Here is a 15,923-nt window from a genome sequence, read left to right as displayed (position 1 = left end):
AATGATTATATTTCACAAGAAGTACTTTGTACACTATAAAAAATGTCCTATATATACACTCACCACTTACCACAATTTTTTATGCCTCTTACAAGTGTATCTTCAATATTTAATGTGCATCTTATTACTCTGAGTAATGTCCTTTGATTTCTTGGTACAAATTTGCCTCCATTTCTTATGATTACTTCTTGGGAAATTTGATGATTGAACATGAATTATTCTCATGCTCCATTGTTTAGCTAAAATTAATAGAAGACATTATGCTCTTTTTAAGTCATTTTTTTCTGGCATAAAATTTCTGGTAATAGTGGAAACCAGTGACCAACCCAACCCTCATTCACATTTTGCCATGGAGATTCTAATTGTTCATTTGGGGAAGTAGTCACTTCCCAAATAATCACTACACCGTTAGCTTATCTAGTGCCCTTTAATTTGTAAAACTAAGAAACCAAGTGATTCTGACATTGTACAGTGAACTTTTATTTGTGAAATTAATGATTTTTATAATGATGCCATATATATTCAATTCCCTATAATTGGAGCTTCTGAACCCTTATCTTCACTCTTGATTTCCTAAACAAAGATGTCTTTCTAGGTAAATACAGTTAACTTAGTGATTTTCAATTTATTGTTTCAAAATGCCTAATAAAGTAGTTTTTGAAAATCTAAGTAATACCTGAGCATCACACAACCTGTGGACAAAATATGTTAATGAAGTTCAGAAGTACCCTCATGCAGAATTTAGATATGAAACATACAAACTCTTTACATATGCTAATTTGTCTTAAAAGACAAGCAGTGGGCCAATGCTTCATGGAGGGATAACTGTTTTTTCCTCTCTTCCCACAAAGCTTCCTTCATAAAAGCCTCAATATTTCATATCATCACAGCTAATGGAAGAGTTTCCTTCTGTTTTTCTCACCCTCCTAACTGGGAATCATGAAATATTTTACTTGCCATCCAAGCTCCAAATCTTCAGATAAAAGTTATAAAAGGAAAACAATCTAGAATCATTTTTTGAGTAGCTTTCAGATTATTTCATAGATGGCCATTTCTATTGTTTCCTTAGATTAAGCAAGCACAGCACCTTTAGTGCGTTTTGGTATAGAAATATCTTTAGCTTGGGAAATATTCTTTGAGAAGAATTCTTAATGACTTTTGGGAAAATAGTAATTGGGCACTCATGAATCATGCACAAGATCAACTTTGGTGAGTATATTTTAATTGGTTTATTATGGGACCACTGTCCCAGTATCCCAGGAGACATTTGAGGAAATTATCCAGCAGGGTGATGGCAAGGTATTTGGGGAGGGGGTAAGCTTAGCAAAAATAAACCAACATTTTCTGTGTTCGTATTCCTATGACCCTCGAATCTTTTTTTTTTTTTACTCATTTATTGAACTTTCATTTATTGGACATTAACTATGTTTTAGCCACAGAGGCAGGATTCTTCATTTATATATATATTTTTAAATTCCTGTTTCAGATATGAATCTACTAAAATTGAGAGGCATTAAGTGAAATTCCCAAAATAATTGCTTGTAAATAATAGATCAAGCAAATAAGCTGTTCTCTTTTTTTTAAAATTAAAGTATCATTCAGTTGAAAATATTGAAAAGTAAAACAGGTAGAGAACTCTTAAGGGAAAGTACTTGGTTTTAAGGTCAATGAAATAATTTTTAAAATATTGAAAACTTTTGAGAGACATCATTCCAGCTAAAATTTCCTTAGGAAGTACTTCTTTCATCAATTGAGCTAAATATCTATTATACATCTAAAATTAAAAGTAACTAAATCTTACCTTTACCTTTCTATATTATTTCCAACATATGAGTATAAAACTCAAGATGTATTTTAATAATGTGTAACAAAGCTATTCTTTTTTTTTATTAAGGTATGATTAATATACACTCTTATGAATGTTCCACATGCAAAAACAATGTGGTTACTACACTCACCCATACCATCAAGTCCCCACCCATGCCCCAATGCAGTCATTGTCCTTCAGTCCAGCAAGATGCCACAGATCCACTATATGCCTTTTCTGTGCTACACTGTTCTCTCCGTGATCCCCCACACCTTGTGTACCAAACATAATACCCCTCAATCCCCTTCTCCCTCCCTCCCACCCACTCTCCCACACCCCTCCCCTTTGGTAACCACTAGTTCATTCTTGGAGTCTCTGAGTCTGCTGCTATTTTGTTCCTTCAGTTTTGCTTCATTGTTATACTCCACAAGTGAGGAAAATCATTTGGCACTTGTCTTTCTCTGCCTGGCTTATTTCACTGAGCATAATGTCCTCCAGCTCCATCCATGTTGTTGCAAATGGTAGAATTTGTTTCTTTCTTATGGCTAAATAGTATTCCACTGTGTATATGTACCACATCTTTATCCATTCATCTACTGATGGACATTTAGGTTGCTTCCATATGTTGGCTATTGTAAAAAGTGCTGCGATAAACATAGGGGTGCATATGTGTATTTGAATCTGAGAAGTTATATTCTTTGGGTAAATTACAAACAGTGTGATGCCTGGGTCAAATGGTATTTCTATTTTGAGCTTTTTGAGGAACCTCCATATTGCTTTCCACAGTGGTTGAACTAGCTTACATTCCCACCAGCAGTGTAGGAGGGTTCCCCTTTCTCCGCATCCTCGCCAGCACTTGTTGTTCTTAGTCTTTTTGATGTTGGCCATCCTTACTGGTGTGAGGTGATATCTCATTGTGGTTTTAATTTTCATCTTCCTGATGATTAGTGATGAAGAGCATCTTTTCTTGTGTCTGTTGGCCATCTGAATTTCTTCTTTGGAGAACTGTCTATTCATATCCTCTGCCCATTTTTGAATCGGGTTATTTGCTTTTTGGGTGTTGAGGTGTTTGTCTTCTTTATATATTTTGGATGTTAACCCCTTGTCAGATATGTCATTTACATATATATTCTCCCATACTGGAGGATGCCTTTTTGTTCTGTTGATGGTGTCCTTTGCTGTACAGAAACTTTTTAGTTTGATGTAGTCCCATGAGTTCATTTTTGCTTTTGTTTCCATTGCTCGAGGAGATGCGTTCAGGAAGAAGTTGCTCATGCTTATATTCAGGAGATGTTTGCCTATGTTGTCTTCTAAGAGTTTTATGGTTTCATGACTTACATTCAAGTCTTTGATCCATTTTGAGGTTACTTCTGTGTATGGGGTTAAATAATAATCCAGTTTCATTCTCCTGCATGTAGCTGTCCAGTTTTGCCAGCACCAGCTGTTGAAGAGGCTGTCATTTCCTCATTGTATATTCATGGCTCCTTTATCATATATTAATTGACCATATATGCTTGCGTTTATATCAGGGCTCTCTAGTCTTTTCATTGGTCTATGGGTCTGTTCTTGTGCCAGTACCATATTGTCTTGATTCCTGTGGCTTTGTAGTAGAGCTTGAAGTTGGGAAGCATAACGCCCCCAGCTTTATTCTTCCTTCTCAAGATTGTTTTGGCTAGTCAGGGTCTTTTGTGGTTCCATATGAATTTTAGAATGATTTTCTCTAGTTCGTTGAAGAATTCTGTTGGTAGTTCGATAGGAATTGCATTGAATCTGTCAATTGCTTTAGGCAGGATGGCCATTTTGACAATATTCATTCTTCCTATCCATGAGCATGGGATGTGTTTCCATTTTTAATTTCTCTTTATTAATTTCTTTAATTTCTCTCATGGGTGTCTTGTAGTTTTCAGAGTAGAGGTCTTTCACTTCCTTGTTAGGTTTATTCCTAGGTATTTTATTCTTTTAGAAGCAATTGTGAATGGAATTGTTTTCCTGATTTCCCCCTCTGCTAGTTCATCATTAGTGTATAGGAATGCCACTGATTTCTGTGCATTAATTTTGTATCCTGCAACTTTGCTGAATTCAGATATTAGACGTAGTAGTTTTGGAGTGGATTCTTTGGGTTTTTTTATGTACAGTATCATGTCATCTGCAAACAGGGACAGTTTAACTTCTTCCTTGCCAATCTGGATGCCTTTTATTTCTTTGTGTTGTCTGATTGCCGTGGCTAGGACCTCCAGTACTATGTTAAATAGAAGTGGGGAAAGTGGGCATCCTTGTCTTGTTTCTGATCTTAAAGGAAAAGTTTTCAGCTTCTCGCTATTAAGTATGATGTTGGTTGTGAGTTTGTCATATATGGCCTTCCTTATGTTGAGGTACTTGCCCTCTATACCCTTTTTGTTGACAGTTTTTATCATGCATGGATGTTGAATTTTGTCAAATGCTTTTTCAGCATCTATGGAGATGATCATGTGGTTTTTGTCCCTCTTTTTTTTGATGTGGTGGATAATGTTGATGGATTTTCGAATGTTGTACCATCCTTGCATCTCTGGAATAAATCCTACTTGATCATAATGGATGATCTTTTTGATGTATTTTTGAATTCGGTTTGCTAATATTTTGTTGAGTATTTTTACATCTATTTTCAGCAGGAATATTTGTGTGTAATTTTCTTTTTTTGTGGTGTCTTTGCCTGGTTTTGGTATTAGAATGATGCTGGCCTCATAGAATGAGTTTGGAAGTATTCCCTCATCTACTCTTTGGAAAACTTTAAGGAGGATTGGTATGAGGTCTTCACTAAATGTTTGATAAATTTCAGTGGTGAAGCCATCTGGTTGAGGAGTTTTGTCCTTAGGTAGTTTTTTGATAACCAGTTCAATTTCATTGCTGGTAATTGGTCTGTTTAGGTTTTCTGTTTCTTCCTTGGTCAGCCTTGGAAGCTTGTATTTTTCTAGAAAGTCGTCCATTTCTTCTAGGTTATCCAGTTTGTTAGCATATAATTTTTCATATTATTCTCTCATAATTCTTTGTATTTCTGTGGTGTCCATAGTGGTGTTTGCTTTCTCATTTCTGATCTGTTTATGCGTGTAGACTCTTTTTTTCTGGATAAGTCTGGCCACTGGTTTATCTATTTGTTTATTTTCTCAGAGAACCAGCTCTTGCTTTCATTGATTCTTTCTATTGTTTTATTCATCTCAATTTTATTTCTTTCTCCTGTAATTTTTATTTCCCCCCTTCTCCTGACTTTGGGCCTCATTTGTTCTTCTTTTTCTAGTTTCATTAATTGTGAGTTTAGACTGCTTATATGGGATTGTTCATTCCTCATGTAGGCCTGTATTGCAAAATACTTTCCTCTTAGCATGGCTTGGCTGTGTCCTACATATTTTGCAGTGTTAAATTATTGTTGTCATTTGTCTCCATATATTGCTTGATCTCCGTTTTTATTTGGTCATTGATCCACTGGTTATTTAGGAACGTGTTGTGAAGCCTCCATGTGTTTGTGGGATTTTTCATTTTCTTTGTGTAATTCATTTCTAGTTTCATACCTTTGTGGTCTGAGAAACTGATTGGTACAATTTCAATCTTTTTAAATTTACTGAGGCTCTTTTTGTAGCCTAGTATATGATCTATTCTTGAAAATGTTCCATGTGCACTTGAGGAGAATGTGTATTCTTCTGCATTTGGGTGTAGAGTTCTGTAGCTGTCTATTAGGTCCATCTGTTCTAATGTGTTGTTCAGTGCCTCTGTGTCCTTACTTATTTTCTGTCTGGTTGATCTGTCCTTCAGAGTGAGTGGAGTGTTGAAGTCTCCTAGAATGAATGCATTGCATTCTATTTCCCCTTTTAATTCAGTTAGTATTTGTTTCACATATGTAGATGCTCTTGTGTTGGGAGCATATATATTTGTAATGGTTATATCTTCTTGTTGGACTGACCCCTTTATCATTATGTAATGTCCTTCTTTGTCTCTTGTGACTTTCTTTGTTTTGAAGTCTGTTTTGTCTGATACAAGTACTGCAACTCCTGATTTTTTCTCTCTATTAGTTGCATGAAATATCTTTTTCTATCCCTTCACTTTTAGTCTGTTTTTGTCTTTGGGTTTGACATGAGTCTCTTGCAGGCAGCATGTAGGTGGGTCTTGTTATTTTATCCATTCAGTGACTCTATGTCTTTTGATTGGTGCATTCTGTCCATTTACATTTAGGGTGATTATTGGTAGGTATATACTTACTGCCATCACAGAGTTTAGATTCATGGTTACCAAAGGTTCAAGGTTAACTTCCTTACTATCTAAGAGTCTAATTTAACTCACTTAATATGCTATTAGAAACACAATCTAAAGGTTCTTTTCTTTTTCTCCTCCTTTTTCTTCTTCCTCCATTCTTTATATATTAGGTATGATAGTCTATCCCTTGATTGACTTTGGGGATAGTTAATTTAATTTTCCATTTGCTTAGTAATTAGCTGTTCTACTTTCTTTACTGTGGTTTTATTACCTCTGGTGACAACTATTAAACCTTAGGAACACTTCCATCTATAGCAGTCCCTCCAAAATAGACTGCACAGATGGTTTGTGGGAGGTAAATTCTCTCAGCTTTTGCTTATCTGGAAATTGTTTAATCCCTCCTTCAAATTTAAATGATAATCTTGCCAGACAAAGTAATCTTGGTTCCAGGCCCTTCTGCTTCATTGCATTAAATACAACATGCCACTGCCTTCTGGCCTATAAGGTTTCTGCTGAGAAGTCTGATGTTAGCTTGATGGACTTTCCTTTGTATGTGATCTTATTTCTCTCTCTGGCTGCTTTTAACAGTCTGTCCTTATTCTTAATCTTTGCCATTTTTAATTACTGTATGTCTTGCTGTTGTCCTCCTTGGATCTCTTGTCTTGGGAGATCTGTGGATCCCCATGGCCTGAGACAGTGTCTCCTTCCCCAGATTGGGAAGTTTTCAGCAATTATCTCCTCAAAAACACTTTCTATCCCGTTCTCTCTTTCTTCATCTTCTGGTATCCCTAAAATGCGAATGTTGTTCTGTTTGGATTGGTCACACAGTTCTCTCAATATTCTTTCATTCTTTGTGATCCTTTTTTCTCTCTGTGCCTCAACTTCCTTCTATTCCTTTTCTCTAGTTTCTATTTCACGTATTGTCTACTCCACCATATCCAATCTGCTTTAAATACCCTCCATTGTGCTCTTCAACAATTGGATCTCTGACTGGAATTCATTCCTGAGTTCTTGAATATCTTTCCGTACCTCCATGAGCATGTTAATTATTTTTATTTTGAACTCCCTTTCAGAGGATTAACAAGGTCCATGTCATTTAAATATTTATTGGGAGTTGTATTAATATTTTTACTCTGGACCAGGTTCCTTTGGTGTTTCATATTTGTATATGGCACCCTCTAGTGTCCAGAAGCTGTAGTCTCTGGAGCTTCTCAGCCCCTGAAGCAATATTGGGGGTTGCAAGGGAGCAGTATTGGTGCCTGGCGTGAGGAAAGAGCTGTTTCCTGCTTTCCAGCTGCTATGCCTGCCTCCACTGCCTGAACCAATTGGGTGAGCACACAGGTATAAACTTTTGTCCCAGAACAGCCGGATATGGATCCCTGGTTTCCACAAGTGGCTGAAATTCCAGTCTCCCCAGGAACTCTGCCTATCCCAGCTTTCCAACCCCGTAATCATGAGGATATGATGAAAGCACCATGAAATGTAGGTTTGTGCTCCCAGAGCAGATCTCCAGAGCTAGGTATTCAGCAGTCCCAGCCTCCACTCCCTCCCTGCTCTGTTCCTCTTCCTCCTGCTGGTGAGCTGGGTGGGGGAAGGTCTTGGGTTCCGCTGGGCCACAGCTTTGGTACGTTGCCCTGTTCCATGAGATCTGCTCTTTTCTCCAGGTGTGTGCAGTCTGGCGCAGTCCTCTTTCCTTTTGCTCTCTCAGGGTTAGCTGTATTAATTATATTTTCGTATTATATGCAGTTTTAGGAGGAAGCCTCTGTCTCTCCTCTCACGCCACCATTTTTAATCCTGTGACTGTTCTTTACCAGTGACACATTAAGCACAGTGAATAAGTACAGTGCTAAAAACAAAAAACTTCATTTGAAATGGTATCATCTGGTTGAGCATATGCTATTAAGTGAATAACTAGGATTTTTAATTACTTTTGTATACTCAAAAATGGTACTACAAAACCAGGTTCAGTTAGTAATTGGATTATTCGAAATTACCGCCAATGTAGAAACAAATATAATCAAAAAAATCATAGAATGGATCTTTTCATATTGAAGAAATTGTCTTCCTGTTATATATATATATATTTGTATATGTATATATATATGTATATGGCTCCTATATTAGAAAATGTCTACTGTAAGCAATAGTTAATCATTTGTATGTATTTCCAGCATCAGTTGTAATGGCTGAATATACTTTCACTTTATGGATGTGCCACTATAAATCTTATCTGTCCTTGCTGAGCATTGCAAATTCCTCTTTTTGGATGTTAATCTATTATTGGATAAATCATTTATGACTACTTTCTCCCATACTCTAGTTTGCCTTTTTGTTCTGCTGATGGTGTCCTTTGGTGTAGTTCTGCCTGCTGATTTTTGTTTTGTTTCCCTTGCCTGAGGAGACATACCCAGAAAAAAAAATTACTCATAGTTATGTTCAAGAGATTTTTGCCTATGTTTTCTGCTAGGAGTTTTATGTTTTTGTGTCTTATATTTAAGTTTTTAATCCATTTCAAGTTTACTTTTGTGTATGGAGTTAGACAGTAATCCAGATTAACTCTTAATGTAGCTGCCTAGTTTTCTCAACACGATATTGAAGAGACTCTCTTTCCCCATTGTGTATTCATAGTCTTTTATCATATAACAATTAACCATATGTACATGAGTTTCTTTCTAGGTGTAGGAATTTACCTAAAAAAAGAAAATCTCTGATTTGAAAAGATATATGCACTCCTATGTTTATTGTCACATTATTTACTATAGCCAAGGTGTGGAAACAACCAAAGTGGCCATTAATAGATGAATGGATAAAGCAGATGTGTGGTACATATACAAAATAAAATATTGATCAACCATTAAAAGAAATAACTCCTGCCATTTGTGACAGCATGGATGGACCTACACTGTATTATGTTAAGTGAAGTAAGTCGGGTGGAGAAAGATAAATACCATAGGATTTCACTTATATTTGGAATCTAAAAACAAAGCAAAATGAACAAAACATTAGTAGATTCATAGATACTGAAAAGTAACTGCTGGTTACTATGGGGGGAGGGTTAGGAGTGGGTGGGTAGGGCTGGTGAAGGCGATAAAAAGCACAGAAATCTCAATCATAATGTAAGCTGGTCACAGGGATGAAAGGGCAGCATGGCAAATATAGTCAGTGGTTCTGTAACATCTTGCTATGTTGATAGATAGTAACTGCACTAGTGGGGATGAGGATTTAACAATGTTGCATCACTGTGTTGTAAACTTGAAACCAATATAATAGTGTATGTCAACAATACTTCAATAAAAGTGTACTTTAAAACAATAAATAAATAAAAATCCTTTTATGAAAATCTTAGAAATCTTAGACAGACGTACAAATCTTGTTAAAATTTTCCTATTACAGTTTGAAAGCAAGTTTCCACAAAAGCAGTTACTGAGCATAACTCTGCATTCTGAAAATGTTCATACACATTTATATATTTCTCTTGAGGTGTAGTTGTTTGTATCATACATTTAAAAAAATGGCTTTCATATAGTCAGCATACAGAAGATGAATACTCTTTAATCCTTACCAATGTGATAGAGAATGAAATACCATTCTCCTCTATCTATTCCTGATGGAGATTATAACCCAAAGCAGAAAATAACAAGGGTCAAGGAAATGTGTTGAAATGAGAAAACTAGTGCATTGCTTTTAATATGGTGCAACAACTATAGAAAACTTTATGTTGTCTCCTCACATAAGTAAACCTAGCATTGCCTTATAACCCCCAATTCCACTTTTTGGTGTATACCCCCAAAAATGGAAATAAGAATCTCAAAGAAGTATCTGCACTCACATGTTCATTACCACCTTATTCACAACAGGTGAGATATGGCAACACTGAAACATCCATTGATAGGTGAACGGATAAAGAAAAAGTGGTGGACATGCACAGTGGAATAGTGTTCAACCTTGAAAAAGGACATTTTGACACATTCTCCATTAGCAATGAACCTGAAGACATGCTAATTTTCATAAACCAGTCACAAAAGGAGAAATTCTGTTAATTCTACTTATATGAGGTACCTAGACTAGTCAAAGTCACAGAAATAGAAAGTAGAATGGTGGTTGCCAGGGACTGAGGGGAGGAAATCTGCTGTAGGACATTGTACTTATGGTTGACAATGCTGCATTGTGTGCTTAACATTTTCTAAGAGGTTGTATTTCACATTGTTTTTCCCACAATATTTAAAAAGGGGCCCTTTCATGTCTTCTTCTGGGAAGCTCCACAGGCAGCTGCACTTAAAAGAAGAGGCAAGAGTCACTAAAGCATTTATAACCCAGGCTCTGTGCCATCAAGCAGCCCCCAGCATCATCTGAGCATCTTGAGGTGTCAGCAGCAGGCGGCAGGGGAGGGCAGGTGCTGGAGTGTCAGCCAAGGTCATTTCTGTTCTATGCCTGCCCAGAGTACCCTGTCAAGCCTCACAGGCTGATATCTAAGAAAAAGCCTATGATTAGCTTAGGATAGGATATCCTATCAGAAAACATTTTCTGGTGACTAGGAGAGGAATACTGTTTTCTCAACTTGGGGGACCATACGTACCATGAATCTTCTTGCTGGTTTTCATGTTATATGTGCCACCATAAAGTGTTCCTAGTTGTTGGTTTGCATGCGTTGTTTGGAAAGCATGAATTATTTTATAAGCCCTGACCAGGGAAGGACCTAGTAGTTGGTCAGCACTGTGTATGGAAAGATAACTGAACTGGATGTAGATCTCAATTTGCATGGATTCACTGAGTCACCTGGGAGAATTCCCTTTCTTTTCTGGGTTCCACAAGTGAGTGTTGGATGATACCAAGGGTGCGAATAAATCTCATCTCACAAGCCAACTCTTAATGGTGTTGGCACTGTGTTGGGAAGGATTCTAAAGTCATATCCTCAGTCTTAAAGAAATAATTACGCAACTCATTTGCAATTATGGTTAGTGGTCTGTCTCTTTTATTTGCTCTCCCTTTATGTGAATATGTCTATAATCACCTCTAGATGGGAAATTCTGGAATCCCAAAACTTTTAATAGTTCCTTTGTTGCTTCAAACTAGAAAATTACTGTTAACCATTTCCAGTCATTTTAGAAGGTACTCCACACCAATGTTCTACAAAAATGTAAGATAACAGATTTTTTTTAGGTATCAAAATGTAAAGCATGTATAAAGCACAGAGCCTAGGCTTTCAATTTAGTAAGGTTTTCAGTTCCTTCCATTTGTTTTCTAGTAAGTGAACTCTGCTGAAATTAATATACTACACTGTGTGGAATCATACACATACACACACACATGAACACTTGAAATCAAAGGTTTATGCATGTAAGGTTTACACATCCAATGAGATACTAATATAATCTTTGGAATATTTTGAAGGTACAGCTTTGAGAGCTTTGTATGATTTTTCAGCAATTCCTCCCATAACTGAGATATATATTTGGATTATCTGTTGCCTTATGAATACTTGCTATTTAATACCGTATCCAAAAAAAGTTAAAGTAAGAGTGTTTGTATCTAATTTGGTACAGTACCATAATTACCTCATATAGTCATACAATTTTATTGCTTTGTCAGCATATAGAGCATTTTATCTTTATAATATTTGTGTTTGTCTCACACTTTTATATTAGAATTGCAGTTTTTTCATAGACTTGTAAAATTTTTCCCTTATTTTTATTAATTTTTAAGTTTTATTAATTTTGTTTTTCCATATACTGAGCTCTATAATTTTTAATTTTTAGGCTCCTGAATTTCACCTTTAATTTCGGTATTTCCATTCATAGTGCTTAAATAGTATGTGCTACTTAGAGTGATTGTTTGAAAACAACTTAGTGTTTTTTCTATGGACTGCCCTAATTTTTTGACTACCAGTAAAATTGTATCCTTTGATTCTTACATGCATGGTAAATAGGTTGTAAATATCCTGCATTGATTTTAAGTGACTTCATAGGTTGAGTTTTTGGGATTTCCTTCCTCTATTTTCTAATAATATGATATATCAAAAAAATGTATAAGTATAGTCACTGCATTGACTGACTGTAAAAGCTATTCTCCCTAATAACCCAGCGGAAAGAGGATCCTCCTTCCCAGCAGCATCTCCCAATTTCAGTTATTGTTTAAAAGAAGGGAAATAAAAGGGAAAGGCATATATGTTTTCCCTATACAGATTCTGAATACCTGATTCAATAGGTTGAGGGGGTAAGAGTAGGGAGGAGACAGTGCCCTTTGCTAAAAACAGTCATAAGTGTAGTTTTCTAAGCTTTGAAGTTAGATTCCATTTCATACATTAACTGTGGGTTACTGTGAATTTTATTTCAGATCGTTTATTTTTATGTAGGATTTGAATAGGTTTCTAGAACTTGCTCCTGAGTTTCTATGGTAAGGAGTAATACTTAATTTAAAGTCACACCTCACAATGCCCCTGTGATTGATGTGTGTGAAACAGATCATTATATGGACTTGAGAAAATGACAGAAAAGAAAAAAGGTAAAGAATACAGAGAAGTGCATTTGAATGTTGAAAAATGGGGAAAAAAGAAAGGAGCCATATAATGACTTTGAAATTCTGACTCCCCTATTTAACCTGATTTCTGAGCTTTCCTTTAAAAAAGTATTTATCACTTGTGGATGCTCTAGGCAATTTACTTTTCTGTTTACTTGTCTATTATATTGGCTGTTTGCCATGTGGGTCCCCTGGCTAGAACACTGCTCCACAATGGCTGGGATTTTTATGTGCTTTATTCTCTTAAGTATGCCTACCACTTGGAACAGTAACTTGATTTATGTCTGTTTTGTGGCCTCAGCTACAGATTTCATAAAAATTAATACTTCTTTGGGAACATTCTTTTGGTAAATTCTTTAAGGGCTTGTTTCACCTGCTGGTTTCTTAAGGTGTAAATAAAGGGATTCAGCATGGGAGCCACAGAGGTGTTAAGTACTGCTACACCTTTACTCAAAGCCACACCTTCCTGTGCAGATGTCTTTACATACATGAAAATGCAACTGCCATAAGAAATGGAAACCACAATCATGTGGGAGGAACAAGTAGAAAAAGCCTTTTTCCTTTGCTGGGCTGAGGGGATCTTCAGAATTGTTCTCAGGATGAGTGTGTAAGAGAGAATCACCAAGGCCAAAGTTACCATGAGTGTGAATACTGCTAAGAGAAATGCCATAAACTCTAGAAACTTTGTGTCTGTGCAATCAGCAGCATAGGAGAAGAGTCACAAGTGAAGTGGTCAATAATGTTACAGTCACAGAAATCCAGTTGGAGTCCCATAATCACTGGGGGGAAGATAACGAGGAAACCAGCTAGCCAGGAGCTGATTACAAGCTGATTGCAGACTCTGTCACTCATGACAGTTATGTAATGTAGAGGTTTGCAGATAGCCACGTAGCGGTCATAGGACATTACAGCCAGAAGGAAAAACTCTGTAGCCCAGAGGAGGATTAAAAAAAATACCTGTGCCATGCAAGCATTGTAGGAAATGGTTGTGTCTCCCGTAGCAATGCTGATCAGAAATCTAGGAATACAGACTGTTGTGAATGAAATTTCTAAGAAAGAGAAATTCCTAAGGAAGAAATACATGGGAGTCTTGAAACAAACATTTGATAGTGTTAACAGGATGATGGTCAGGTTTCCACCTACAGTCAGTAAGTACATGAACAACATAAAGAAGAATATCACAGCCTGAACCTCTGGGTCATCCGTAAGTCCCAGAAGAATGAATTCTTTAATTGATGTCTTATTTAGCATGGCTAAACCCTTAATTCTGCAGGTCTGTAGATAAAAATAAGAGTGGATGTCAACCCATGACATGATTTAAAATACAATTGTAGTGCTCTTATTCTGCACAGACAACAATAAAACATGCATTAACAAGTGACAAAATAGTTATCCATCAGAATTGAAACTCGGTGTTAAGTAGGGAAAAATGAATCCATGTCTTATTACTTTAAAAACATAAATTTAAATCTCAGTTTTGATAATTCCTTTCTTTATATATATATATATTTTTTTCACTAAAAAAAAATTTTTTTTAATAAAGGTGTTATTGATATACACTCCTATGAAGGTTTCACATGAAAAAACAATGTGTTTACTACATTTACCCATGTTATCAAGTCCCCACCCATACCCCAATGCAGTCACTGTCCATCAGTGTAGTTAGATGCCACAGTTTCACTATTTGCCTTCTTTGTGCTACACTGTCTTCCCTGTGATCCCCCACACCATGTGTACTAAACATAATACCCGTCCATCCCCTTCTCCCTCCCTCCCTACCTGTCCTCCCACACCCCTCACCTTTGTTAACCACTAGTGCCTTCTTGGGAGTCTGTGGGTCTGCTGCTATTTTTGTTCCTTCAGTTTTGCTTCATTGTTATACTCCACAAATGAGGGAAATCATTTGGCACTTGTCTTTCTCCTCCTGGCTTATTTCGCTGAGCATAATATCCTCCAGCTCCATCCATGTTGTTGCAAATGGTGAGGTTTGTTCCTTTCTTATGGCTGAATAGTATTCCATTGTGTATATGTACCACATCTTTATCCATCCATCTACTGATGGACACTTAGGTTGCTTCCATATCTTGGCTATTGTAAATAGTGTTGTGATAATCATGGGGGTGCATATGTCTTTTTGAATCTGAGAAGTTGTATTCTTTTTTTTTTTCCTGGATAATTATTTTTTATTGAAGGGTAGTTGACACACAGTATTACATTAGTTTCAGGTGTACAACACAGTGATTCAACATTTATATACATGATAATTCTAGGTACCAGCTATCACCATACCAAGTTGTTATAATATTTTGACTATATTCTTTATGCTATATATTACATCCCGGTTACTTATTTATTTTACAATTGGAAGTGCGTGTATATATATATATATATATTTTTGGTGAGGGCATCTCTCATATTTATTGATCAAATGGTTGTTGACAACAATAAAATTCTGTATAGGGGAGTCAATGCTCAATGCACAATCATTAATCCACCCCAAGCCTAATTTTCGTCAGTCTCCAATCTTTTGAAGCTTAATGAACAAGTTCTTACATGGAGTACAAATTCTTACATAGTGAATAAGTTACATGGTGAACATTACAGGGGCAGTCATCACAGATGCTTTCGGTTTTGCTCATGCATTGTGAACTATAAACAGTCAGTTCAAATATGAATATTCATTTGATTTTTATACTTGATTTATATGTGGATACCACATTTCTCTCTTTATTATTATTATTTTTAATAAAATGCTGAAGTGGTAGGTAGATACGAGAAAAAGGTAGAAAACATAGTTTAGTGTTGTAAGAGAGTAAATGTAGATGATCAGCTGTGTGCCAGTAGACTATGTGTTAATCTGAGCTAGACAAAGGCAATAAAACATCCACATATGCAGAAGATTTCTCTCAGAACAGGAGGGGGGAGGTTCTAAGCCTCACTTCTGCTGATCCCCATTTTCTCACCTGATGGCCCCCCTGCGACTGTGCCTGTCTTAGGTTGTTCCTCCCTTGAGGAATCTTACCCGTCTCTGGCTAACCAGTCATCTTCCGGGGCCATATAGGGAAATGTTAAGTTGGTAAGTGAGAGAGAAGACTTATTGTTTGAAAAGGTTAGATTTTTATTCTTTGCATATTAATGTCCTGTGGCTTCTATGCCCAGCATTTGTCTTGAGGTATCTTTACCACTTGGAAGAATTATGATACTCGGTAAATTCGATATGTGGCATGAATTCTATTTAAGGGTTGTAATTAGGAAAGAAGAAGAAAAGCTATAGAAGAAGCAGGCCGAAGAAAACCTGGGAAGATTGATTATTTCTTTGACATAACTTCTTGAAGAGTAACTTCAGAATGTATAGGTTTTAAGCTACTAATTAAATTGC

The 15,923-nt window shown here is 36.3% G+C and overlaps 1 protein-coding gene and 1 pseudogene across 3 annotated transcripts in view; one reads left to right on the top strand and one right to left on the bottom strand.

Moving 5' to 3' along the window:
* Window positions 1–15,923, top strand: part of LOC130679067 (olfactory receptor 6C74-like) — a 118,719-nt gene that overhangs the window by 73,644 nt on the left and 29,152 nt on the right. Inside the window, exon 2 of one of the 3 annotated variants that reach the window (XM_057486789.1) lies at window positions 9,886–10,083. The exons of the other annotated variants lie outside the window; for them this stretch is intronic. The gene's annotated coding sequence lies outside the window, so the exon portion shown is untranslated. The remainder of the gene's footprint in view (window positions 1–9,885; window positions 10,084–15,923) is intronic. 3 annotated transcript variants of the gene reach the window in all.
* On the bottom strand, window positions 12,849–13,795 carry LOC130679069 (olfactory receptor 6C65-like; annotated as a pseudogene).

The sequence above is a fragment of the Manis pentadactyla genome, chromosome 10 (genome assembly GCF_030020395.1).
Source record: "Manis pentadactyla isolate mManPen7 chromosome 10, mManPen7.hap1, whole genome shotgun sequence".
NCBI classification, from domain to species: Eukaryota; Metazoa; Chordata; class Mammalia; order Pholidota; family Manidae; genus Manis; species Manis pentadactyla.
Note: the sequence above shows the minus strand (reverse complement) of the source record. Positions and strands in the feature narration are given on the sequence as shown.